This window comes from Protopterus annectens, chromosome 3.part1, assembly GCF_019279795.1.
Source record: "Protopterus annectens isolate FY-2018-M chromosome 3.part1, PAN1.0, whole genome shotgun sequence".
Classification (NCBI taxonomy): domain Eukaryota; kingdom Metazoa; phylum Chordata; order Ceratodontiformes; family Protopteridae; genus Protopterus; species Protopterus annectens.
In genome coordinates, this window is record NC_056732.1 from 882,602,806 (window position 1) to 882,619,195 (window position 16,390).

The following is a 16,390-nucleotide window of genomic DNA, read 5'->3' on the forward strand; positions in this document are numbered from 1 at the left end:
GTTTGCTGAATGTGCATTTGTCTGCATGAACACAGTCAACCAGTCAACTCCTGTGCTAATACTTTGTCATGGCATTTCAGACAGGTGTGAGCTGTGTAAGGTAAACTAGTCAGTTCGGTGTTGTAGCTCCTAACCATGAGAACTACTACTGCCAGGAGTTTTACTGATAGTTCCACAGCCTAGCTACAATTTGGGGTGCTATTTAAATGTGAGTTATGTCTGTTGAATAAACTGCTATCAGAACTACATCCTGGAACATGACCCTGTGGCCTACCAAGTTTGGTCATGGATACTGCAATCAATGATGGAGCTGTGGAGGTAGGGCCACTATGGGAGCTCGATCTTGCATATCCATATCTGCTAACACTGGATGATGTAGCAGCTCTCTGGCAACATGGATGCTGTCCTTCTCCCAGCAGATGTTTCATTACAGACACTGCTCAATTCAGTGTGTCATTTATCCTGTTCAAGGACTCACCCACACAGTTCAGGCAGTCTCACACGCCAGAATGCACAATGTTTAGTACTCGCACTCCCTTTCTTGTGTGGCCCTTGTGGAATGTGTCTGTGCCTTTGTGATGGTCATACACATGCACTATGTGACACCCAGTGACACACCAACATCAAGTGAAGGGGAGACAGCAAACCTCTTCCAAGCACATCCACCAACCCACTTGTGTGGCACTTCACTGGCTACAGGTAAATTCAACCAGTTCTGCAAGTGAAGTAACCACACTACTCTAATCAAATTTGCCACTCTCAATCTGTCCTAAGTCAGAGGTCTGTGTGTCATGGGTATGCATAGGCATACTGACTGTGTCTGAAATACGTACAGGAGATGTTGGATGCCAAACTCAGTCAGACTGACCATCTGCACACCCAGGATGTGTCTCTTCATTACTGCCATCATCATCAGAGATTAACAGTACTCTGACATCAGACATTAGGAGTTCCACAGTGCCACTGTCAAAATGACCTGTGATAACAGTAAGCAAGACAACAAAGAGAGAAACAGAAAAACAGTGATTAAACCTATGTTACGTGAAATGTACATTTAAAATTAAGAGATGCTTATGCACTGAAAACAAATAACTTTCACTTACACATACATCAACTTTTGTATATTAATAAGAATACAGAAGGTGCGCTTACCATGTGCAGGTGGTCCCCCAAAAAGAGAGCCATAAGTGTCTAATACAAAAAGGGAGAGGGGCCATGGATGATAAGCATTACAAAGCAAATAACACAAGAAACAGAAAATAATTGCCTTTATAGCTGCACAACAAGGCACATCTCACACAAAACTTTATTGTCCAGTCAACTCACTTTCCCTCCCCCTCTCCTTCTTACTCTTCCTCAGTGTCTCCTCTATCCCACCCTTCTCTCTGCTTATATAGAGATGTACATAGGTATATATATATATATATATATATATATATATATATATATATATATATATATAAATCATTTGACATTTTATGGAGGACTACATTTTTCTAATAACCCTGACATAAATTTAGACTTGCTGCCATCAACAATTTTGTTCCCTGAAGTGAGCCCCTTCAAAACAAAGGGCAGCTGCAGTTCAGGTCCTAGTTTGTTGCTAATGCTTACATCTTTCCTTGAAGAATCCACAAGGCTAGCATCTACCTGAGGTTTGTATATTGGCTGAGTCATAACCATGCTGCCTGCACTACATTCTTGTCTCCATGCATGGCTGCATGTAGCTGTATTTACACAAAGTGAATACCTGTTATGACATTTGCTACAATATCATCATACCTCCACCTGCTTGTCTCCTTGCCCCCCTTTCTAACACAAAGAAGCTATAATCAGTGACTGGAAAAGCTGCCACTTCCACGGCCCTAATTGGAAATGGTTTACTGGGCAAGTAATGTTGCTAGCTAAGAAATATAGGCTTCAGGCTTAACAATAGTTATATCTGAGCTGTACCCATCATATCAGTGGCTTCTTTACCCTATCAAGTTTGGGTATATTCCTTTGTGATAATCTAAAGCAGCTGCACTTTCAACACAATCCACCACTATTTTGGTACTAGCTCTGATAGTTCTCTCACATTCCCTTTATACCCTATTGGGTGGACATTTGGAATGTGCAAGAACTTCTTGGATACATAAAAAAAAACACTTTACTCCAAGAACTTTATGTTTCCTCATGCCGGTGGCCTCCATTTGCAAGTAAAATCTACCGTGAAACATTAGACTTTCCTCATGGCTTTCTTTATATCTATGTGTAGTGATGGGGAATCTTCTTGTACAGCTGTGGCAAGTTGGCTAGATAGATGTGTCCATTTTCCAATCAGTATTACACTCCAGAGCTGTTAACAAGATTCTCTTGTATTCTAGCAAAGCAGTGAGTGTTCCAAAACTTGTAGAGTTACACCCACTCACCCACCTATTCAATTATCTTCTCATTTTCTCCTGTGTTCTTTAAATATATTGTGCAAGTTTTAAGAGTAATCATAATTAAGTTTCAAACATTTAAATAAGGTATTCTTTATCTCTGCAATAATCATAGCAATCAGTATTAGTCATATTACTTAATTCATGTATTACGACACTAATGAACAGAGGGATAAAAAATTAATCTGTTCCCCTTGGTCATTTTTGGTGCTGATTACACAAGTTGAGATCTATCAAGGTCATCTGCTATTTATACTGAGATAAGACTTTAGTACTGGCCATGATATTAAGGGCTTACCTTTTACTCTGTTACCCAGGATGCATACCAGTTCATAGATTTAGAGGGTCAGCTATAACTAGATACACCACAAACAAAATGTCAGAACTAATGGGTTCCCTTGAACCCAATGAATTGACATAAACTAATAAAAATAAGTTAAAAATAACACGTGGACTGTCCCTTGCCTACATTTCTGATACTTTTCTGTCCCAAAGATTATACCACATTGTGAATAAAGATGAATTCCCTTACTCTACTGCCTGACAATATCACAAAATGACATGCACTGTAAACAGAACATCTCCATTCACTTACATTTCTAAACTGTCACAGGCCACACTTCAACAACTTTGCAGTAATCAGACAAACAAATGCTGGTGTGATGCTGTATTAATGATATTTAAAGAAAGCAGAGTCTATGAAACACATATCATACTTTACTAATGGGCCTTGGATAAAAGCCTCAGCATCCCATTTTTTTCAGTACCTCCCACCCATTTTCTTCTCTCTTATCCTTGTCTTCTTGTTTCTTGTCCCTTTCTTCCACCTCTACCAATTTCATTCTCATAGCTGCTGAGGCATCTAATTGTCAGCTCAGGCTCCAATTTTCAGTTAAAGGTGCAGTCTGATGTAATCTGGAAATGGATAAAGTTGCTTTCTGGATTGAGTGGCTTGAAACTTGGCTATAACCACAGTGGATAGGCTTTCATCTTTCATTATACCAGCAGGTCAGATTCCTTTCAGTTTATTTATCTGTGACATTGATATTTTTATACTCTATAGAGCAATTTTTTAAATCTTTTTCTAATAATGCTTTGTCTGAAATATAGAGCAACTGCTGTGCAAGGTAACCTGGTGTTCATTTATTGTGTATTTACAAGGTCACATGTACTTTTTGGATGCAAAACAGCTTTGCAGGCTCTGAAAGCTCAGTTCACAGTATAAATAAAAACATCAAAATCTTTCTTTTTTTTTAATAAGCATTTTTGTTTGCACCCATGACAATGTACAACTAGATATTTTCTGCCGCCAGGGCATTATTTTGTATTTGGTTCTTGGTTAAGTTCACAATATATCCTCACTGCTGCAAACCAAACTGTATATGATGGTCAGTGACTATGGTCTCATGATCTGAATGACTGCTATAAATATAAAACTAATGATATGGACTTTCTGCATTGCTAGCACCAAATAATTCATGATTGATGATTAATTTTAAGAGAGTATGGAAGATGTGCATTGCTGCATAGCCAACATCTGTCATTTCCAAATACGTTTTACTGTACATCTGCAGGTCAGAATTAAAATCACAGGTTCCCCAGGATTTCATTCACTTGTCTTAACACAAGGAAAATACAAAACAAAAAACAAGCAAATGGCATTATTTGATCAAGCCATCAGTGTTCAAGTAGTTCAAGCAAATGACTGACAAAAGCTTCAACAGGATCACCCTTAGCTTGAACACTCATTTGAAAGCATGTTCTTTTGTGCATAACATTTCTTTTTGAAACAAATTGTGCATTGATCTTAATTACGAATGAATCATATGAAATACTCTGGCCGTAAGAAAATGAAATTGAATTGTAATGACTTCCACTTCTTTGGCATAGCTTTAAGTGAGGTTTTCAGTTGTATTTTGTCATTTTCTTATCAAACTTTGAAGCTGTATGAAAACATATGAATCTCTACCTCCATGATTGTTATAGAAGTGCCAATGTGAAGATAAATATTACTGGTAGTTTGAGTTTTGTCATTATTGGTTAGTTTGGGGGGGATTAGCTGATAATCAATAAAACAACTTAATTTTGTAGTAAAGTAACAACTCTGAGGTCAAAATGGCTTACTCTAACCTTTTTATCATCTCCTTGGTTGTTTGTTGTGGTTTCTTGCTCAGAATGGCATTTTACTTTCTATGTGCAACCATTTTACGATACCTCTGAACTGATGTAATGTCAAAATGTCAGCATGTGGGACTGCAATCTTATGATGGAGCTTCATGTTGACATAACATGGCAACATACTCATGATACTCCATAAAAACATCTTGTCAATTGACTTAAAAGGATATATACAAATACATTTGCACATGCATGTGTGTATGCACGTGTGTGTGTGTGTGTGTGTGTGTGTGTGTGTGTGTGTGTGTGTGTTTGGCTGGAGTTTGTAATAGCAAATGTTCTAAAAAGTGAATCATTTAGCTTAGTTTTGGAATCTTCAGAATCTTTATAGTTCTTTTTCTAAAAGATATCTGTCTAATCAAATTAATTTAGTTCATTAATGTTAGACAAGCAGCCAGATTCGATAAAGCCTACACAGTCTGTTTACACATGGTAGCACACTGTTTTGGATTCAATGAGTAACTCTACGCAGTGTGTAGAGCAGCGCATTGCTGTGCAAACAAGGTAAACTTCATGGCATGCAAATTACAGTATAAGCAGCTGAATTGTATGCTAATCAACCGATCCAAAATGGACGAGCTATTTAACAAGCTATAAAGCAACTGTGTAGACTCAGTGCTGGTTTTCCTGTGAACTCCAAAATGTATTGGAATACAGCCAAAGAAACAATGTTAGTCTCTGCTGTTACTTTAATTCATGTCTATGTGCAATGGGCTGAAGTCTATGTTGTTGCTTCTAATACACCAAGGGCAAGAAGAAGAGTTTTCAGACCTGGGTAACTTATCACAATCTACATGATGTGGAAATTGTAGAGTACTACAGGATGAACAAAGACACACTACAGTAACTCCGGAATCTCTGTTGACCTCAACTTAGAGCTATGATAAACTGAGGGGAGCCCATCGCAGTGGAGACAAAGGTATGTGTAGCACTTAGAACTTTAGCTACAGGTACCTTTCAGAGACAACAGAGGACATGTTGGGGGTGTCACAGGCATCAGCATCCAGGATCCTCCATCAATTCCTGAATGCTATGCTCCAAAATGCTAGTGATCATATATATTTTCCCCATAGTCCTGAGGATAAGGCCAGAAATATGTAGGAGCTTTACCCTGCAACAGACTATCCTGAAGTACTATGTATCATAGATTGCACAGATTTAGAAATTAAGACACCACTTGGCTGACAGGGAAGGCTCTACATTAATAAAAAAGGTCTTCCACTCTATTAACTGCTAAGTCATATGTAATGTCAAGAGAATCATCTTGAACATGTGTGCTGGCAACACAGGCTGTTACCGTGACTCACATATTTGGCACACCTTCCAAGTCTATCAGATGTTCACTAGGAGGGAAGTCCCAATAGGTTGTTTAATGGAGAATGCAAGTTATACACCGAAACAGTGGCTGATGACACCCATCAGAAATGCACACATACCTGCTGAAGAATGCCATAATGAGACACATGGTCAAACCAGAAATATAGGCCATGTGTTTAGGCTGCTGAATCTGTGGTTCCAGTGCCTAGATGCATACGAGGGAGCCCTGCAGTATAATCCATGGACATGTACTGAAATAATCACAGTATGTGCCATGCTACACAACATCATCCTGAGAAAACACCTTCAGCCAGATCAACAAGGGGAAGGGACACATATCCCACCACCAGTTGCACGGTCACCACAGCCACATGCAGATGAGGAGTTAAAGGGGAAAGAATCAGCTGCTGTGGGTGTAGGCAGATGTAGGCATGCTCAATATGCCTTCATATTGGCTAAAAGACAACACATAGCACACTCAGTCACCACATAAGGGGCTAAATCCTTCCTCCTATACACATACATATAGTAACATTTTTGCCAGGCAATGGTCACAGCCTTTACCCAACCAAGTATTGGCTGTGTACTGCTTGCATCAGACAGAGTTAACCCTGAACTAAAATTGTTGCAATGTAAGTGCTGAACCTGGAGTGTATTGTGTAATAATGTGAATGACTGGCATATCCTTGCATGTTGTTATATGGTAGTGTAAAAAAGATGGGAGATTTGTACAGAAGTGACCTTAACATATGACAGCAGAGACTTATTTGACTTACATGTGTCCATTCAGTAGTAGGCCTCAGGCATCAAAGATACACATATTCATAACTCTCAAAAATAGTGATGGTCACTGCATGCCCCGAGTCTAACACCACGCGTTTGTACTGGAAAATTATTAAAGAGAAAATTTTGAAAGTAATGATACACATTACAGTTTCAGTCTTCACAGCCCTCACAAGATAATTAACAATAAAGATGGAAAAATGTTGATGCTATAAACTGTCTAACTTTCTAAGGCTAATATAAGTCAAAGGTACAGTTATGAATTCAACATCATAAATACAAATATGCTAAGCACTAAGTCATCATTGTCTTACCTGACCATGAGAACTCGCTCTGCCAGGAGTTGCACTGGCATGTCCATGCCCAGAGTCAGAAGCACTGCTGCTGCCTGAATGTGACTCATGTCTGCTGGACCAGCTCCCCTCACAAGGATGCATAGAACCATAACCCCATGGCCTGCCATGTCTGGGTGTGGACAGCTCAACCCCTGACAGAACTGCAACTATGGGAGTGTGATTGGTTATGGCCACATTGGCTAAGCTATGCCCACGAGGATGCCATCCCCCTCCAAAAATTCTATCACACCACTCTTTCCAATGTGTCATTCATCCGATCCATTAAATCAGCAACTCAGTGAAGGCAGTCAGGCATGTCAGCCTATGCTACATCCAAAACCCTAAGCATTTCTCTGGAGGATCTATGGGAACATGCCTTTGCCTCCATGATGACCCTAAACATACATTGAGTGGCATGGGAAGAGACATCTGGATCAGCTGGAGGATGGACAGCAGGCCTCCTCTGAGCACCGCTAACAACCCACCTGCATGGCACCTCACCCATACTTTGGCTATGGTCAGTGTCAACAGGCACTGAAGCCACACTTCCCTCACTGATTGTCTTGCTCTCCATCTGTCCAATATCTGAGCGCTCACTGGAATGGGTAGGCATAGGCCTACTGGCTGTGTCCAGTCGAATTTCAGGAGATGGCTCAATGTCAGTGTCAATATCCGATTTAACCTCTGTACTCCTTGGCTGACTCATCATCAAAGTCTCCTGATACCCTAACATCAGGTAATAGAAGTCCAATACTTTGTCAGAATCACCGGTGATAATAAGCAACAGACACAGGAACAGTTAATACCTACATTACTATAGTCCAATATATGTTTATAAAATAACAGTGGTGCCACTATTAGACAGCACAGCAATACACACAACAGTGCTGTCATCAATATCACACAGTAAAATATTTATTTGAACTGCTCATCAGTACTGACATAAAATGTTTTTCTTACCATGTTCAAATGATGGTATGTTGCCTATGCCAGATGGTCCTGCAAGAAGTTAAGCAAAAGGTCAGAACAACATCATCACAGTTAACCGTAACACAGGGGTAATACTTTTTCCCCTTTATATGTCTATTAACTATACTTTAACAAGAACTTGGATGACAAGTCCAACCTAAGCCCATGTGTAATCAATCAGAATGTGTTAACTGTAGCAATCTTCAATCCCCCTCCCCCCCAAAAAAAATTGTGAAATAAAACTAACATATTGATATCAATTTTTTACTATATAACAGTATTTAGCAATTGAGATACAAAACCCTACCTGGAAGCCCCTCCTGGAACCTGCTTGCTGTCACTGAAACAGTAGCACCGATGTCAAGGACATGCTGTTCAACACTTTTCTGTGAGCTGTCTGGATCTCTGAGAATGGATAGGAACTTTTCATTTGCAGTTAGTGGCAGCTCTGTAGGAGGCATCCCCGGAACCCATCCAATCACAGTCCACTGCAGCTGCTCTCCTTCTGTGCAGATGAGATGATATCAGTGGCCCTGTGACACACCTGAATATATGTCCTGCTGTGTTCACCTACTACACTGATACCTGCAACTATCTGCCGCCAAATTTGCTTTCTGCCTGACATATCTCCATGTCCCCTCTCAAGCAGGAAGGCACCATGTTGCCTAAAACCTTCCACAATGACCTGATTCTCAGGGTCAATGAAGGGTGGTTTTCAGGGATGAGATGCCTGGGTGCCATAGTCCTAGATGTCCTAAAAGACAACAGAAGGATATTGCACTCAGGTCACTCGAAGGCAAGTACAAATTTGACTCAGTCATTCTCCATGCTGGTGTGAATGACCTGAGACGTACCTCCCTGGACTACATGGAAAGAGACATAGAGGAGCTCTCTGAGCATGTAGCCCAGGCCGGTATGACCCTGACCTTGAGTAGCATCTTACCCTCACCAAGAATGATGCCACAATATGAAGACAAGATGATCAATTTCAACAATTGGCTTAAGTACTGGTGTCATTCAAAGGGGATCCAATGCCTGTCAGCCTGGGATGTCATGCTCGACAAGCCACGATGCTTCGCTAGGGACGGCTTGCACCTGTCACCCTTGGGCTTTCGGATATTGGCAAAGACTATTGCCACCCCCATAGTGCCTTTTTAGGCAAGGCTCAAAAGACAAACCCACCTCCATAGGTATCACAAGGGATAAGAAACTAAGAGTAATGCTACGCAACACCAGAAGTCTAAACCACAAGATACACACACTCAAAACTCTCCTTAGCATGGAGAACATCGATATCTGTGCAGTAACAGAAACCTGGTTCAAGCACCGCAGTACTACCAGGTTATACCTCATACCATGCTTTTCAGCCCCAAAACTTGGACCGAACCACAAAAGGAGGGGGAGTATCAATATTTGTCAAAGATACCCACACCTCCAGGTTGTGGCACAGCACGAAGCATCAGAGACTATCCATGTGCAACTAACAGTGGGTAAAACTGCCTTCCAGTTTATAACCTTCTACAGACCACCCTCCCAAACCCAGGAACCCCACTCGGCCTTCCTGAGAACACTGGAAAATATGAAGGTCTCTCCAAACACCATTATATTGGGCGACTTCAACTACCCAAACATAGACTGGGAGCATTACTCTAGCTCCAACACCCTAGCCCAAAGGTTCCTAGAATTTATAAACTCAAATGCTATGGAACAACTTGTTACCACACCCACAAAAGGGGAAAACATACTGGACCTGATCATCACCAACATGGGTGCTCTATGCTCCAGACCAGAAGTATATCCCTCACTGGTAAGATCAGACCATAAACTAATCTTACTGGAGATTCACATCCCGACCCCACCCCCTGCCCAGAAAACCACAGTGAAAAACTTCTCTAAAGCAAATTTCACACTCCTCAAAACTGAGGTGGAATCCTTCAAAGCCCCTGGGCCTGTGGAAAATATAGCCCAGACCACAGAATCCTTCATAAATGCATTCTATGAACACCTTCAGGAATGCATGGATCATGCAATCCCAAATAAAACCAAAACCCAATCCTCGAAAGGCAGGCGTCCTGTCTGGTGGACCCCAGCCATAAACAAACTATACAATAGAAGGAGGAAGCTACTGCATGATAGAGCAAAATCCCAAAAAGGGAAGGCATCTCTGATCAGTATTAGCAAAAAACTACGGGCACTCATAAAATCGTCTAAGGCCAGCTTCGAGAGAAATATTGCACAGGACACTAAGGATAATCACAAGGCTTTCTTTAGTTATGTTAGGAACCTGGGTGGGAATTCCCAGATATGCTCAGAATTAGTCCAAAATGACAAAAAATACACCAAACCCACAGACATTGCCAACATCCTAGCTGACAGGTTCAGCGCAAACCCCCCCCCCACCAAAAGGGCAAATATCTATCCCAGCAGAGTGCTGCCCCCCCGATATCTCAGATGCTCACATAAGAGCCACCCTCTCCAAAGCAAAAAAACACAGCATCAATTGGACCAGATGGTGTCCTGGACTGTGTCCTACATGAACTCCAAGAAGAGCTAAACCCAAACATAAAACTACTGTTCAATCTCAGCCTTACTACAGGATATGTACCCAAAGAGTGGCGTACAGCAACAGTGGTCCCTCTCCACAAAGGTGGTGCATCAACGGATCCTGGAAACTATCGCCCCATAAGCCTGATTAGCTTGGTCTGCAAAGCTATGGAAAGGATCATCATGGACCTCATAAATAAAGATATTGGGGACCTACAGACATTGGATCCTACCCAGTTCGGCTTTGTTAAGGGCAGATCCTGCCTCTTAAACCTGGTCGATTTCTTTTAAACAGTCAACAAGGCCATTAACGAGGGGAAGGTGGTCTACACAGCCTACCTGGGCCTTGCAAAAGCTTTCTATACAATACCCCACTCGGGTATTATAGATAAGCTCACCAGCTTAAATATAAACCCCTATGTCAAGGACAGAACTCACATGGTTAGAATTGCTGGAGCCATGTCAGACTCCAAACCAGTTACAAGTGGCATCTCACAAGGCTCAGTCCTGGGACCTCTCTTGTTCGGTATAGATTTCTCTGAGGTACAGGCCAACACGGAAGCACTGTGGCTAACCAAGTTCGCAGATGACTGCAAACTAGGTGCCATAATCAACTCTCCAGCTGACACAAGCATCCTACAAATGGGCCTCATAGAAACAGGCAACTGGTGCCAGAGCCATGGCCTCAAGCTAAATGCCAAAAAGTGTATAGTCATCCCCTTTGGCAAAAACAAAGTGCCCACAAATTACCACATAGGTGGTAATCCATTAAGTACGAAAGAAGTAATTAGAGACCTGGGGACCCAAGTTGATAGCAATCTCTCATTTGAAAACCACGTGGCCAAAGTGGTTAGAAAAACATTTTATGTAGCCCACCTAATCATGAAGGGATTCACATTTAGATCAGGGGAGGTCATCATGCCTCTTTACTCATCCCTCATCAGGCCCATAATTGAGTACAATGCCCCTTTTGGGATGTACCTTACCAGACACCTGCAGCAACTGGAAAGACCCCAAAAGTACCTCACCAAGAGGATCAAAGGGCTCAAACAGATGCTATATGCTGCCCAGTTAAAGAAACTCCAGCTCTACTCAGTGGCATACCGCATGCTCAGAGGCAGTTTGTGCCTGACGTATAAAGCCATGTCCAACCCGGAATTAATGGACATGCTGCACCTCAGAAAATCCAAATCCAATTGAACTACGCACTCGAGAGACTTGAACCTCAGCACTGAAATAAATAGGACATGCTGGAGGGACAGATTCATAACCCAGAGGCTCCCTTCACTCTGGAATAAAATCCCAGTCCAGGTTAGGCAGAGTCCCTCATTGACTCTCTTCAAGAGGAATCTTGATGAGTGGATGGGAGATCGTAGGTTTACCCTGGGTATCACTTCTGTGTCACTGTTAGACAGAGGCACAGTATACAAACCTCAAAAAACGGAATAGCAAAATTCATTTAAAATGGGTGGCTAAAGCCAAACACACTCTGGCTAGGCTTATAAATGCCCTAGGGCAGATAGCCTAGTTTGAACCTATGAACATAGCTATCACATAACTGTAAAATAACTGTTCCTAGAAAAAAAAAACAGAAAAAGGAGCATTTCAGTATTACCCACTGGAGGACCATAAAACAGTCTACAGATTCTACAATATGAACAACAAGCTGGATGCAAAAAAAAAAATAACAACGTATCCTTGTTTTTGCCATAACAGAAATGCAGCTTTGCTCTCTCACCTCCAAAAGAACAGGTGAATGACACATTTTGTTAACAATCATTGAAATGCTAAAAGTGCTATTGAATGAACTGTCCCTGAAACATGTCTACAGATTTAATATAGGACATTCCATTTTAAGGTATTGCCAATCATGTAGTCATGTGAAATACATGACAAACATGCCTGTGTAATCAGTACACTTCTAACTAATGCATACAGTTAAAATTGCACCCTTTGCTAATCAATATTTATATTATATATAACTATTAAACAGATTTTTCTTAATTACATTTCAGCATATGCAGTATATCACTGACAAAATGCAAGCACACCTTCTCAAGTTCAGTAATCGTCTGTGCAGCTATATTTGAAAGTAATAGCCTCTTTTTTGTGCTCTCCACATAAACAAATTTCCTCACCTTTAGTTTCCCTAGCTACATGGTTGCCTTTTTATGGTGTAGACTCAGGGCATGATGAAGATCCAAATCAGGTGTGAACTCAGTAGAATTGATGAATCTCAAATACTTAGCTCAATGTAGCAAATGTAAACATAGTACAGGCATTCCTTCAATGTTTTTTAATGGATTGCAGCTGTGAATGATTACTGGTAGGGAGAAGGAAAACACAATAGCATTGCAGACTTTCATACATCCAGTGGGTGTGTCAGGTGAGACTTACAAAGTGTTAGATGTACTTTTTTCAATGTTGGAAATATAAGTAAGCAGGGCACAATTCACAGGTTCTGTTCATTAACATCCAAACGCCCCTTCATTTGTTGGCAACAGCATATTATATTATTGCCATTTAATATCCTCACATATTTAAGAACAGTGATATAAAATGGCTTGCAGACTACATCTCAAATTATTGGTCAGATAAGAGAAGAATGAGCAACAAACAGAGAGGTAAGGCAGAGCTTCATATTTGCAAGCAGTACTCATAACTGTTTGTGTGATCATTCAGTGCACTACATCCAAAATTAATAAATGTACAAATAACTCTTATATGGTTTTATAGTACTGTAGATGATGTTACAGATGGCTGTATGCAGAATGATTTCAGTTCCTTGCTGCAAAGGTGTTTGTGCGGCAAGGAGCAATACGGCACCCTTACTGTGCTTTGAAGGTTCATTGGAGTGAAAGTTCATATCCAGACCTATGGAGAAATATCTTCTGTGTACTACCAATTTGTAGTGTGTATGTCATAGATTGCTTTTCCTCATTTCAGCTACTTTTCCCTTTTTTTTGAGGGGGCAGTGTTTATGTGATGCATGGCTTAGCACAAACAAGGGAAACAGAGAAAATGAATGTTAGGTTTGGCTGTACTTATCTCGTTTGCACAAAGCACTGCAGTGCACCTTCTCAGACTAGTGACCTACCCAGGAAGCAGACAGAACACCTGCAGAACATCTGCAAACAGGACATCTGTAAAAGAGCAAAAGCAATACATTGTTGCAGTTTCTGTTTTCCATTGTGCAATAATACTTAGCGGTATTGCATGGCAGTTAGCAAGGTTCCCCAACAGCTGCAACAATTGAACACCTGCAGACAGGGCTTAGACAGCCAATAATTGAAACTGGATACATTCAATTAATACTGTCAGTACTGCTCAAACATGCTAAATTGCATTGTGTAGCAGTTAACACAGGGAATTTAAAAATGATCTACCCCATTTTACCACCTATAATCTGGTCAAAAAATAGAATCACACACAACACACATAATTAGCTGAAAAAGCAATGGATCCATTCACTTTTTGGCCTCTCTGTTTGCGTGGAGTTTGGCATCATGCAGCATACAATGCTGTGGTTACCTCTGCATAATGCAGTTTAACACCACTACACTATGCCAACACACATCAACACATGTACTATAAAGAATTAATGTCATTGCATTATCGCTATTTATTTACAAAGATTAAATACACCTGGATTTGAACACAGTGCCATCTGGGCAAACAAAGAAAAGATTCAATGCATTTACACCTGCTGCCACTGAGTCAGTTAAGTAGCATGAGTGTTTCATAGAATCAATACTAATTTCAGACTTTAACAATGCATTTGCACAGTACTTATCCATGCAGAAACAGGGAAAGTAATTGATATGTGTATCTCGCATGCACACTGTGTAAACCATTGCACAAACCTGCTTGCTTGCTGTGCTATAGAAAACTACATATTATTATGTATTAGTGCTGTTTACTCTCCATTTCCTGTTTATGACATGAAATCACATGTCGAAGCATAACAAACTGAAGGCCCTATATAAAAATATGTCAAACATTTAAAATACAGCCATGTGTTGCCTCCCCCAAACACTGTAACCCTGGTGTCTCAGTACTTTTTTCACACATATATCAACTACACTACATAATTTAATTATCAAATGTTGTGTGATATGCAATGCACATCAATTTGGTAAAATGCAGAACTAGAACTGTTGACCAATAAGCCTAAACAGCCTTATCTGCAAGACTATGGAAGGAATCATCAAGGACCTTCATTCACAGGGACATAGATGACTTTCAGTATACTTGACCTGACCCATTTTGGTTTTGTCAAGGGTAGATCTTGCTTATTAAATCTAGTCGACTTCTTTGATAATGACTGCGATGATATAAGGTAGTGCCAGCTATGCCAGAAAGAGTTGGGCAGTACACGTGTAACATATGACAGCATAGCTAGCTGCAGCTTTGTAAAGAAGTGTATGTAATTTGTATAACAAACTGATTTATGCAGATGTTTGTGTTAAAAATGCATCTGTAAAGCTGCGTGTATTAAAATGTATCAACAGTGGGTCCTACTCGACAGAAAAGAAATATACATTTATATCAGACTGTACTGTTGGAACTGAGGAAATGTATATATGTTAACAGATTATGCTAGAATGGAAGGGGTTAAGCTCAGCTCAGCTTACCTTAAGAAAATAGCCAGAAATTAAATGATTTGGTTTTGACTATAAACATTTTATCTTACAGGCCTTAATGAAGCCAAAGATGCAATGTATGGTAAAGGTCTGGGCTCCTATTGTCCTTATTGGTGTGCTAATTGCTACCCTTTGATGCCAGAGAATGGCTGGTTGGTCTCTGCAGAGGGATGAAATTATTGGAATTTTTTACAATCTCAAGGCACCTTAGCAAAGTGCTAGGTGTGCATTGTAACTCATCTAGGCTATATCCTGGTTCAGCTTCTTGCTAGGGGGGTAGTCATGTTTAATGAGACATTTTATTTGCAAAAGGTCGGCATGGCTATGGGCAAAGCTTGTGCCAATAGCTACGCCGACCTAGCATTGGCACAATGGGAACACAATACCATACTCCAAGGTAATGCTTTTAGTGATGCAATTTTATGGTATGTACGTTTTGTAGATGACACCTTCCTTTTATGGGGAAGTACAGTAGAAAGAGTAGAACAATTTATTGATTACCTTCATATGTCTACCAACTTCCTGAGTTTCACTTATAAGTACTCTAGTGAGAGATGTAAAAGTTAATAGGATACAACCTGGGGGAATAACTACAGGCTTGTACAGAAAACCTACCAGAAAAACTTACATCCTACATAAATCAAGTATGCACTCTAGACATGTGAGTAAGAATGTTCTCAAGGGGCAGTTCTTGAGAATGAGCAGGATACATAATACAGATGATGGGTTAAATGCTGCAGTCTCTACATTGAGGAAATATTTCATGGATAAAGGCTATAATCAAACTGAGACAGATGAAAGTGTTAGTCATATGTTTGAAGTACGTAATAGTAGTGGCAAACCCTATTTTTCCCATTCAACAGAAGGGAGTCCTAGTAATTCTAGGGCCAATAATGATAGAATTAGATTTGCAGTATCATACTCCAGTGATATTAAGTTATTTTGTAGCATTTTTGAAAAAACTGGACTATATTAACATTGATAACTGAATTGCACAATGTAATTGACACAGTACCACATTTCACATTTAACATCACTTAAGAGGCATCTTTGTTATAAGTCCTCAGGAGTGACCAGCAAGAAATGCACTAACAGAGTAGGCACCTTCCTCTGCAGAAATTGTGCTGCCTGTAAGTACATATATATTCAGGTTCTTCTTTTTCATATAGAAGGCAGAAATTTAAAATTGAGGCTGACT